The sequence below is a fragment of the Nerophis lumbriciformis genome, linkage group LG03 (genome assembly GCF_033978685.3).
Source record: "Nerophis lumbriciformis linkage group LG03, RoL_Nlum_v2.1, whole genome shotgun sequence".
In the NCBI taxonomy this organism is placed as follows: Eukaryota; Metazoa; Chordata; class Actinopteri; order Syngnathiformes; family Syngnathidae; genus Nerophis; species Nerophis lumbriciformis.
The window spans coordinates 68,882,501-68,892,500 of record NC_084550.2 but is presented as its reverse complement, the minus strand read 5'-3'; the positions used below and the strand labels follow the sequence as shown (position 1 = coordinate 68,892,500).

General features: G+C 32.8%; 1 protein-coding gene across 2 annotated transcripts in view; it reads right to left on the bottom strand.

Annotated features, from left to right (window-relative positions):
* The window catches only part of LOC133589290 (SPRY domain-containing SOCS box protein 4-like), a 272,903-nt gene that overhangs the window by 129,962 nt on the left and 132,941 nt on the right, over nt 1–10,000 (bottom strand). The gene's annotated exons all lie outside the window — the stretch shown is intronic.

Below are 10,000 nucleotides of genomic sequence, written 5' to 3'. Positions count from 1 at the left end.
GTTCAAATGCAATAATCACTTATTCTTCTCTTCTTTGATACTTTACATTAGTTTTGGATGATACCACACATTTAGGTATCGATCCGATACCAAGTAGTTACAGGATCATCATACATTGGTCATATTCAAAGTCCTCATTACTGACTTTATAAACATTATATACATTTAAAGAAGATGTTGTGATGCCAAAAAATATCGATGTAATCATAGTAGTATCGACTAGATACGCTCCTGTACTTGGTATCATTACAGTGGATGTCAGGTGTAGATCCACTTATGGCGTTTGTTTACATTGTGACGCCGGTGAGCTACGGCGTGTAGTGAAGCATGTTTAGCTATCCCTCGTACTCTAGTGATAATGATACTTGTAAGAAACTCACTTTATTTGTCGCCATGGAGGCCAGGATTAGTGATTTAGAAGTAGCTAACTGACTGCAGATGGACCTCTTCCTGAGGGTCTTTCAGTGTTATAACTTCACCTTTATCTTTACTTTATACACCAAAATGCGTCCGTTCTCCCTTTTCTGTCTACACACTGTGTCTGCTTGTAAGTACTCTGTGTGTGTGCGCTGCCGAACATGCTCCTCTGCTCGTAAAAAAACAGCAATGTCACGACGTGATGACGGGGGGGGGGGGGGGGGGTGGGGGGGGGTGGGGGGGCGGACCGGTACTTTTTTAGAGGTGGTATAGTACGGAATATGATCCATTAATATGGCGATACTATACTAGTACCGGTATACCGTCCAACCCTAACATACACACACATAAATAAGAACACATACATAAATGGACTTCTTAAAAGTAATTAAGATAAAGTCAGTGCACGATGTAGATGACCCGCGGTTGCCGTGGCAACGACAGACGCCGTTGTTTCCATTTCCAGTCGTCCTTATCTTTCGAAAAAAATCAATCTTTTTGTATCGAGCAATTAATACAGCCAATGAAATGTCAGACGATGAATAGTTTGAGAAGAGAAATACAAACATGTCCATATCTGAGACACGACACATTACAGTCAATGTATTATTATTAATTAGTGTCGTGCTAATGGGGAGATGATTGCACCGCAGGGTGTGCTGCACACCACTTAAGATATCGTCTCCCTCTACCAGCGCTACAAAGTTTGCAACATTAAGAACTTTTCCTATTTTGGTTATTGTGAGCCCAAATATGAGAGTTTTGTTCAATGTCCTTATAGTCATCTGCAAACATTCATGGATTACATTAGAAAAAAGCTTTGTTTATAATCAGTTGCTTCAATTAATCGTTTAGTATGTGTAACTAGGGTTGTACGGTATACCAGTACTAGTATAGTATAGGGCTGCAGCTAACGATTATTTTTCTATCGATTAATCTATAGATTATTTTTTTCGATTAATCGGTTAATCTATAGATTATTTTTTCGATTAATTTATAGATTATTTTTCCTTTTACCGATTATTTTTTTTATTTAAAATGAGGAGGAAAAAATAAATGTAGGCCAGTTTTTTCAAAAGGCATGGCTTTTATTTACAAAAAAAAAAGTATGGCCACTCAGTCAACATTGACAACAACATGACAAAATATTCTGTAACAATGTAAACATTTAAAACTTTTAACATTTAACAAAATTAAAAGTAGCTTATTTGCTTTTTAATGTGCAAATATAAAAGTAAACATCCAGTGCAAATCTTAATATTCTGCAATAGTATAAGCATTTCAAAAGTAAAAGTATTGCTTATTTTGCTTTAAAATGTGCAAAAATAAAGATAAACATCCAATACAAAAAAGTGCAAAACGGAAATATTCTGTAACAAGTGTAAACATTTCAACAAAAGTAAAAGTATTGCTTATTTGCTAAAATGTGCAAAAATAAAGCTAAACATCCAATACAAAAAAGTGTACAGTGTAAACATTTCAACAAAAGTAAAAGTATTGCTTATTTTGCTTAATAACACAACAATGATAGTATGATTAAAGTGAAAGTTAATTGTTGGTTTGTACATAGTATATGTAACTGTTAATGTTGTAAAAGATATTTGCACAACTAATTAACGTTAGCGTTTGTGACACGTCTTGTGCCGTGGGGTTCTTTCAGGACCGACAGACTGAACGCCAGACGGCTTTGCCAGGTTTACAATCTTTTAATTTTACACAAAGTCTTTTCTCTTCCAACTCTTTTCTCTTTCTTTCCTCGCTTTTCAGCTCCTCTTCCTCGCTCGCTCGTCGTCCCCTGTCTCTTGCGGCGTCGCTCCCGGCGCGCCCCGCCTCGCCGCTCGCTCGCCGCCGCCGCCTCTCCACAGCGTTAAAGAGGAGCGCGTCTTTGTAAACACTGAACAGGCACGCTAAACGCGCCTCTCAGAGCAAACGGTGCTTTAGTTTATGAATTTACAACGCAGATACAAATGACACATTCATGTTTTTGTGTAATAATGACAACGTATACGCACGCAGACGATTGACTTGTTGATGGTGATGGCAAGAACGCTGTCGGGGGTTTTCTTTTCAAATGTTCGTTCATAGTCGTTGTGCTGCTATGATAGGCCATTTCCGCTCGACACAGTGTGCATACAACAACATTATTAGGCCGTTTATTGAAATACTCCGACACTTTTGACGACTTTTGGCATGCTTTTTTCCCCTCGCTCGCATCGTCTGCTTTGCGCTCCGCCATGACAGTAGTGTGACGTAAATATGCGACGCGCCGACGCACAAAAACGGCGTCGGCGTATTTACGTAACCGATGACGTCGACTACATCGACGCGTCGTTTGAGCCTTAGTATAGTACCGTCATACTAATGAATCATATTCCATACTATACCGCCTCTAAAAAGTACCGGCCCCCCAAACCCCCCGTTGTCGCCACGTCATGACATTGCTGGTTTTATGAGCAGAGGAGCATATTCGGCAGCGCACACACACAGAGTACTTACAAACCCCGTTTCCATATGAGTTGGGAAATTGTGTTAGATGTAAATATAAAGGGAATACAATGATTTGCAAATCATTTTCAACCCATATTCAGATTCAAATTAATTACATGCTACGCAAATATAAAAATGCTTGTTGTGGAAAATGAGTTGGAATTTCACAAGAAAAAGGTCACAATTTCACAAGAAAAACTTTGGCAGTATTATAATAAAAGTCGTCATTTTACTCGACACAAGTCAAAATTTTCCAAGAAAAACTGAACATTTGTGCAATATTATGATAAAAGTTGGAATTTGCTACAAAGACAAAATATTTGATGTTCAAACTCATAAACATTTTTTTTTTTTTGGCAAATAATCATTAACTTTAGAATTTGATGCCAGCAACACGTGACAAAGAAGTTGGGAAAGGTGGCAATAAATACTGATAAAGTTGAGGAATGCTCATCAAACACTTATTTGGGTGAACAGGCAAATTGGGAACAGGTGGGTGCCATGATTGGGTATAAAAGTAGATTCCATGAAATGCTCAGTCATTCACAAACAAGGATGGGGCGAGGGTCACCACTTTGTCAACAAATGCGTGAGCAAATTGTTGAACAGTTTAAGAAAAACCTTTCTCAACCAGCTATTGCAAGGAATTTAGGGATTTCACCATCTACGCTCCGTAATATCATCAAAGGGTTCAGAGAATCTGGAGAAATCACTGCACGTAAGCAGCTAAGCCCGTGACCTTCCATCCCTCAGGCTGTACTGCATCAACAAGCGACATCAGTGTGTAAAGGATATCACCACATGGGCTCAGGAACACTTCAGAAACCCACTGTCAGTAACTACAGTTGGTCGCTACATCTGTAAGTGCAAGTTAAAACTCTCCTATGCAAGGCGAAAACCGTTTATCAACAACACCCAGAAAGAGCTCAGAGCTACGGTGTGTAGTGAAGCATGTTTAGCTATTCCTCGTCCTCCAGTGATAATGATACTTGTAAGAAACTTACTTTAATTGTCGCCATGGAGGCCAGGATTAGTGATTTAGAAGTAGCTACTTTTTAGAGGCGGTATAGTACCGAATATGATTGGTATACTGTACAACATAAACATACACACACAGAAATAAGACTAGGGGTTGTACAGTACAGTATATTATTGATACTAATGAATCATATTCGGTACTATACCGCCTCTAAAAAGTCAGAAAAGGGAGAATGGACGCATTTTGGTGTAAAAACACCATGTACCAAATAAAAATAGTAATGAATCCGTACATTAGGTGCACCGGGTTATAAGGCGCACTGTCCATTGGTGAGAAAATGAAAGGATTTTAAAAAGTATGGTAGATGAACGACATTATTAGAAGAGAAAGAAGGCCAGGAGGGAGTCAGGAGTCAACGTGGGTCAGCAGCTGACAAAACAAAAGGATCGAGTCAGAAAGGAGCGCCGCTATCTCTCCTCGCCAGGGCGGACCAAACAAAAGTAGCCCCCCCCGCCCTGACCCCACCGCCGCCTCCACGCACTCGCTAAACGCTGCCGGAGACGCTACTGCGGGCGCTCAGATTAGCGGCGCTGCTCGCGTGGAGGCTAAAAATAGGCGGGCAGGATCTATCCTATTATTGGAGGAGAACGGGGGGAAATCCTCAAGTAGCTTATCCTGCTAGCCTCAACTCTCCACGTCTCACACACACACACACACACACACACACACACACACACACACACACACACACACTTGTATTTGTTACCTTCTTGAGACCTCTGATAAATGCCTCCCTCTTTAGGACCACCCTTTCTAGATGTATAAAGATGTGTATTTACAACATTAATAATATATACATACTATGCACATATAAAAAAGCTTGTTCTGAAAAATTTGTTGGAATTTCACAAGAAAAAGGTCACAATTTCACAAAAAAAACTTGAAAAATTTGGCAGTATTATATTAAAAGTCATAATTTTACTCGACGCAGGTCAAAATTTCCCAAGAAAAACTGAACATTTGTGCAATATTATGATAAAAGTTGGAATTTTACTCAATAATAGTCGCAATTTTACAGTAAAAGCTTAAAATGTTGGCAATTTTATGAAAAGAGTCGTAATTTTACTCGACAAAAGTCACAATTTTATAAGAAAACTTAAAAACAAGGCCATATTGTGATAAAAGTCACAATTTTATATGACAAATGTCACCATTTTGCATTAAAAAGTAATAATTTCACATAAAAAAAAAAAAAAAGAATATGAGAAATTGCTCCCAATTTTATAAAAAAAAAGTCGACACATTGTGAGAAAAAGACTCCTTTTAGTTAGTACATTTTTGGGGGGATTTTTTGTTTGTAATAGGTTTTTAATCCTCATTATTTACTTCGTTATTACAGTATGTCTCTATATACTTATATATTTGTAATTTTTTTAATTAATTTTGGCCAAAGGGGGAGCATTTCAATTTCTTACACACACTTATTATTTCATATGTTGACCAGAGGGGGAGCACTTTTAAAAGTGACACAGAGCAAATTTGAAAAATCCCTCCTTTTTGGGACCACCCTTTCTAGATATATAAAGATGTGTATTTACAACACTAATAATATATACATGCTACGCAAATATAAAAATGTTTGTTGTGAAAAATTAGTTGGAATTTCACAAGAAAAAGGTCACAATTTCACAAGACAAACTTTGGCAGTATTATAATAAAAGTCGTCATTTTACTCGACACAAGTCAAAATTTTACTGGAAAAACGGAACATTTGTGCAATATTATGATAAAAGTTGGAATTTTACTCAATAACAGTCGCAATTTTATAATAAAAGCTTAAAATGTTGGCAATTTTATGAAAAGAGTCGTAATTTTACTCGACAAAAGTCACAATTTTATAAGAAAACTTAAAAATGTTGGCAACATTATAATAATAATCTCAATTTTACTTGGCAAAATTATGACAAAAGTCATAATTTTACTAAAAAAATAGGCAATATTGTGATAAAAGCCAGAATTTTATATGACAAATATCACCATTTTGCATTAAAAAGTAATAATTTCACATTAAAAAAAATGAAAATTATGAGAAAATATTGCAATATTACAGAAGCAGACAGAATATGAGAAATTGTTCCCAATTTTATGAGAAAAAAGTCGACACATTTTGAGAAAAAGACTCCTTTTAGTTACTTAATTTTTTGTTTGTAATTGGTTTTTAATTTTCATTATTTACTCTGTTACTACAGTATGTCTCTATATAATATACATTTTTATTTTTTTAAATTAATTTTGGCCAAAGGGGGCGCATTTCAATTTCTTACACACACATGTTATTTCATATGTTGGCCAGAAGGGGAACACTTTTAAAAGTGACACAGCCAATTTGAAAAATCCCTCCTCTTTAGGACCAGCCTTTCTCGATATATAAAGATATGTATTTACAACATTAATAATATATATATATATATATATATATATATATATATATATATATATACTATGCACATATAAAAAAGCTTGTTGTGAAAAATGAGTTGGAATTTCACAAGAAAAAGGTCACAATTTCACAAGAAAAACTTTGGCAGTATTATAATAAAAGTCATAATTTTACTCGACGCAGGTCAAAATTTTACAAGAAAAACTGAACATTTGTGCAATATTATGATAAAAGTTGGAATTTTACTCAATAACAGTCGCAATTTTACAATAAAAGCTTGAAATGTTGGCAATTTTATGAAAAGAGTCGTAATTTTACTCGACAAAAGTCACAATTTTATAAGAAAACTTAAAAATGTTGGCAACATTATAATAATAATCGCAATTTTACTTGGCAAAATTATGACAAAAGTCATAATTTTACTCAAAAAATGTCACTTTTTTACAAGAACAAAAAACAAGGCCATATTGTGATAAAAGTCACAATTTTATATGACAAATGTCACCATTTTGCATTAAAAAGTAATAATTTCACATTAAAAAAAAAAAAAGAATATGAGAAATTGTTCCCAATTTTATAAGAAAAAAGTCGACACATTGTGAGAAAAAGACTCCTTTTAGTTAGTACATTTTTGGGGGGATTTTTTGTTTGTAATAGGTTTTTAATCCTCATTATCTACTTCGTTATTACAGTATGTCTCTATATACTTATATATTTGTAATTTTTTAAATTAATTTTGGCCAAAGGGGGAGCATTTCAATTTCTTACACACACTTGTTATTTCATATGTTGACCAGAGGGGGAACACTTTTAAAAGTGACACAGAGCAAATTTGAAAAATCCCTCCTTTTTGGGACCACCCTTTCTAGATATATAAAGATGTGTATTTACAACACTAATAATATATACATGCTACGCAAATATAAAAATGCTTGTTGTGAAAAATTAGTTGGAATTTCACAAGAAAAAGGTCACAATTTCACAAGACAAACTTTGGCAGTATTATAATAAAAGTCGTCATTTTACTCGACACAAGTCAAAATTTTACTGGAAAAACGGAACATTTGTGCAATATTATGATAAAAGTTGGAATTTTACTCAATAACAGTCCCAATTTTACAATAAAAGCTTAAAATCTTGGCAATTTTATGAAAAGAGTCGTAATTTTACTCGACAAAAGTCACAATTTTATAAGAAAACTTAAAAATGTTGGCAACATTATAATAATAATCGCAATTTTACTTGGCAAAATTATGACAAAAGTCATAATTTTACTCAAAAAATGTCACTTTTTTACAAGAACAAAAAACAAGGCCATATTGTGATAAAAGTCACAATTTTATATGACAAATGTCACCATTTTGCATTAAAAAGTAATAATTTCACATTAAAAAAAAAAAAAAGAATATGAGAAATTGTTCCCAATTTTATAAGAAAAAAGTCGACACATTGTGAGAAAAAGACTCCTTTTAGTTAGTACATTTTTGGGGGGATTTTTTGTTTGTAATAGGTTTTTAATCCTCATTATTTACTTCGTTATTACAGTATGTCTCTATATACTTATATATTTGTAATTTTTTTAATTAATTTTGGCCAAAGGGGGAGCATTTCAATTTCTTACACACACTTGTTATTTCATATGTTGACCAGAGGGGGAACACTTTTAAAAGTGACACAGAGCAAATTTGAAAAATCCCTCCTTTTTGGGACCACCCTTTCTAGATATATAAAGATGTGTATTTACAACACTAATAATATATACATGCTACGCAAATATAAAAAAGCCTGTTGTGAAAAATGAGTTGGAATTTCACAATAAAAAGGTCACAATTTCACAAGACAAACTTTGGCAGTATTATAATAAAAGTCGTCATTTTACTCGACACAAGTCAAAATTTTACTAGAAAAACTGAACATTTGTGCAATATTATGATAAAAGTTGGAATTTTACTCAATAACAGTCGCAATTTCACAAGAAAAGCTTAAAATTTTGACAATTTTATGAAAAGAGTCGTAATTTTACTCGACAAAAGTCACAATTTTATAAGAAAACTTTTAAATTTTGGCAATATTATAATAATAATCGGAATTATACTTGGCAAAATTATGACAAAAGTCATAATTTTACTCAAAAAATGTCACTTTTTTACAAGAACAAAAAAAAATAGGCAATATTGTGATAAAAGCCAGAATTTTATATGACAAATGTCACCATTTTGCATTAAAAAGTAATAATTTTACATAAACAAAGTAATAATTTTACAAGAAAATATTGCAATATTACAGAAACAGAAAGAATATGAGAAATTGTTCCCAATTTCATAAGAAAAAAGTCGACACATTGTGAGAAAAAGACTCCTTTTAGTTAGTTAATTTTGGGGGGATTTTTTTGTTTGTAATTGGTTTTTAATCTTCATTATTTACTTCGTTATTACAGTATGTCTCTATATAAATATATATTTTTAATAATTTAAATTAACTTTGGCCAAATGGGGCGCATTTCAATTTCTTACACACACTTGTTATTTCATATGTTCACCAGAGGGGGAGCACTTTTAAAAGTGACACTTTGAAAAATCCCTCCTTTTTGGGACCAGCCTTTCTAGATATATAAAGATGTGTATTTACAACATTAATAATATATACATACTATGCACATATAAAAAAGCTTGTTGTGAAAAATGAGTTGGAATTTCACAAGAAAAAGGTCACAATTTCACAAGAAAAACTTAGAATGTTGGCAGTATTATAATAAAAGTCGTCATTTTACTCGACGCAAGTCAAAATTTTACAAGAAAAACTGAACATTTGTGCAATATTATGATAAAAGTTGGAATTTTACTCAATAACAGTCGCAATTTTACAAGAAAAGCTTCAAATGTTGGCAATTTTGTGAAAAGAGTCATAATTTTACTCGACAAATGTCACAATTTTGTAATAAAACTTAAAAATGTTGACAACATTATAATAATAATAGGAATTTTACTATGCAAAATTATGACAAAAGTCATCATTTTACAAAAGAAATGTCACTAGTTTACAAGAACAACAAAAAAATTGGCAATATTGTGATAAGTCAGAATTTTATACAACAAATGTCACCATTTTGCATTAAAAAGTAATAATTTTACATAAACAAAATAATCATTTTACGAGAAAATATTGCAATATTTTATGAAAAGAGTCGTAATTTTACTCAACAAAAGTCACAATTTTATAAGAAAACTTTAAAATGTTGGCAACATTATAATAATAATCGGAATTTTGCTTGGCAGAATTATGACAAAAGTCAGAATTTTACTAAAAAAATGTCACCGGTTTACAAGAACAACAAAAAAATTGGCAATATTGTGATAAACGTCAGAATTGTATATGACAAATGTCACCATTTTGCATTAAAAAGTAATAATTTTACATAAACAAAGTAATCATTTTACAAGAAAATATTGCAATATTACAGAAACAGAAAGAATATGAGAAATTGTTCCCAATTTTGTAAGAAAAAAAGTCGACACATTGTGAGAAAAAAACTGCTTTTAGTTCTTTTATTTAATTTTGAATTTTTTGTTTGTAATTGGTTTTTAATCTTCATTATTTACTTCGTTATTACAGTATGTCTCTATATACATATTTATTGTATGTTTTTTATTAATTTTGGCCAAAGTTGGAGCACTTCA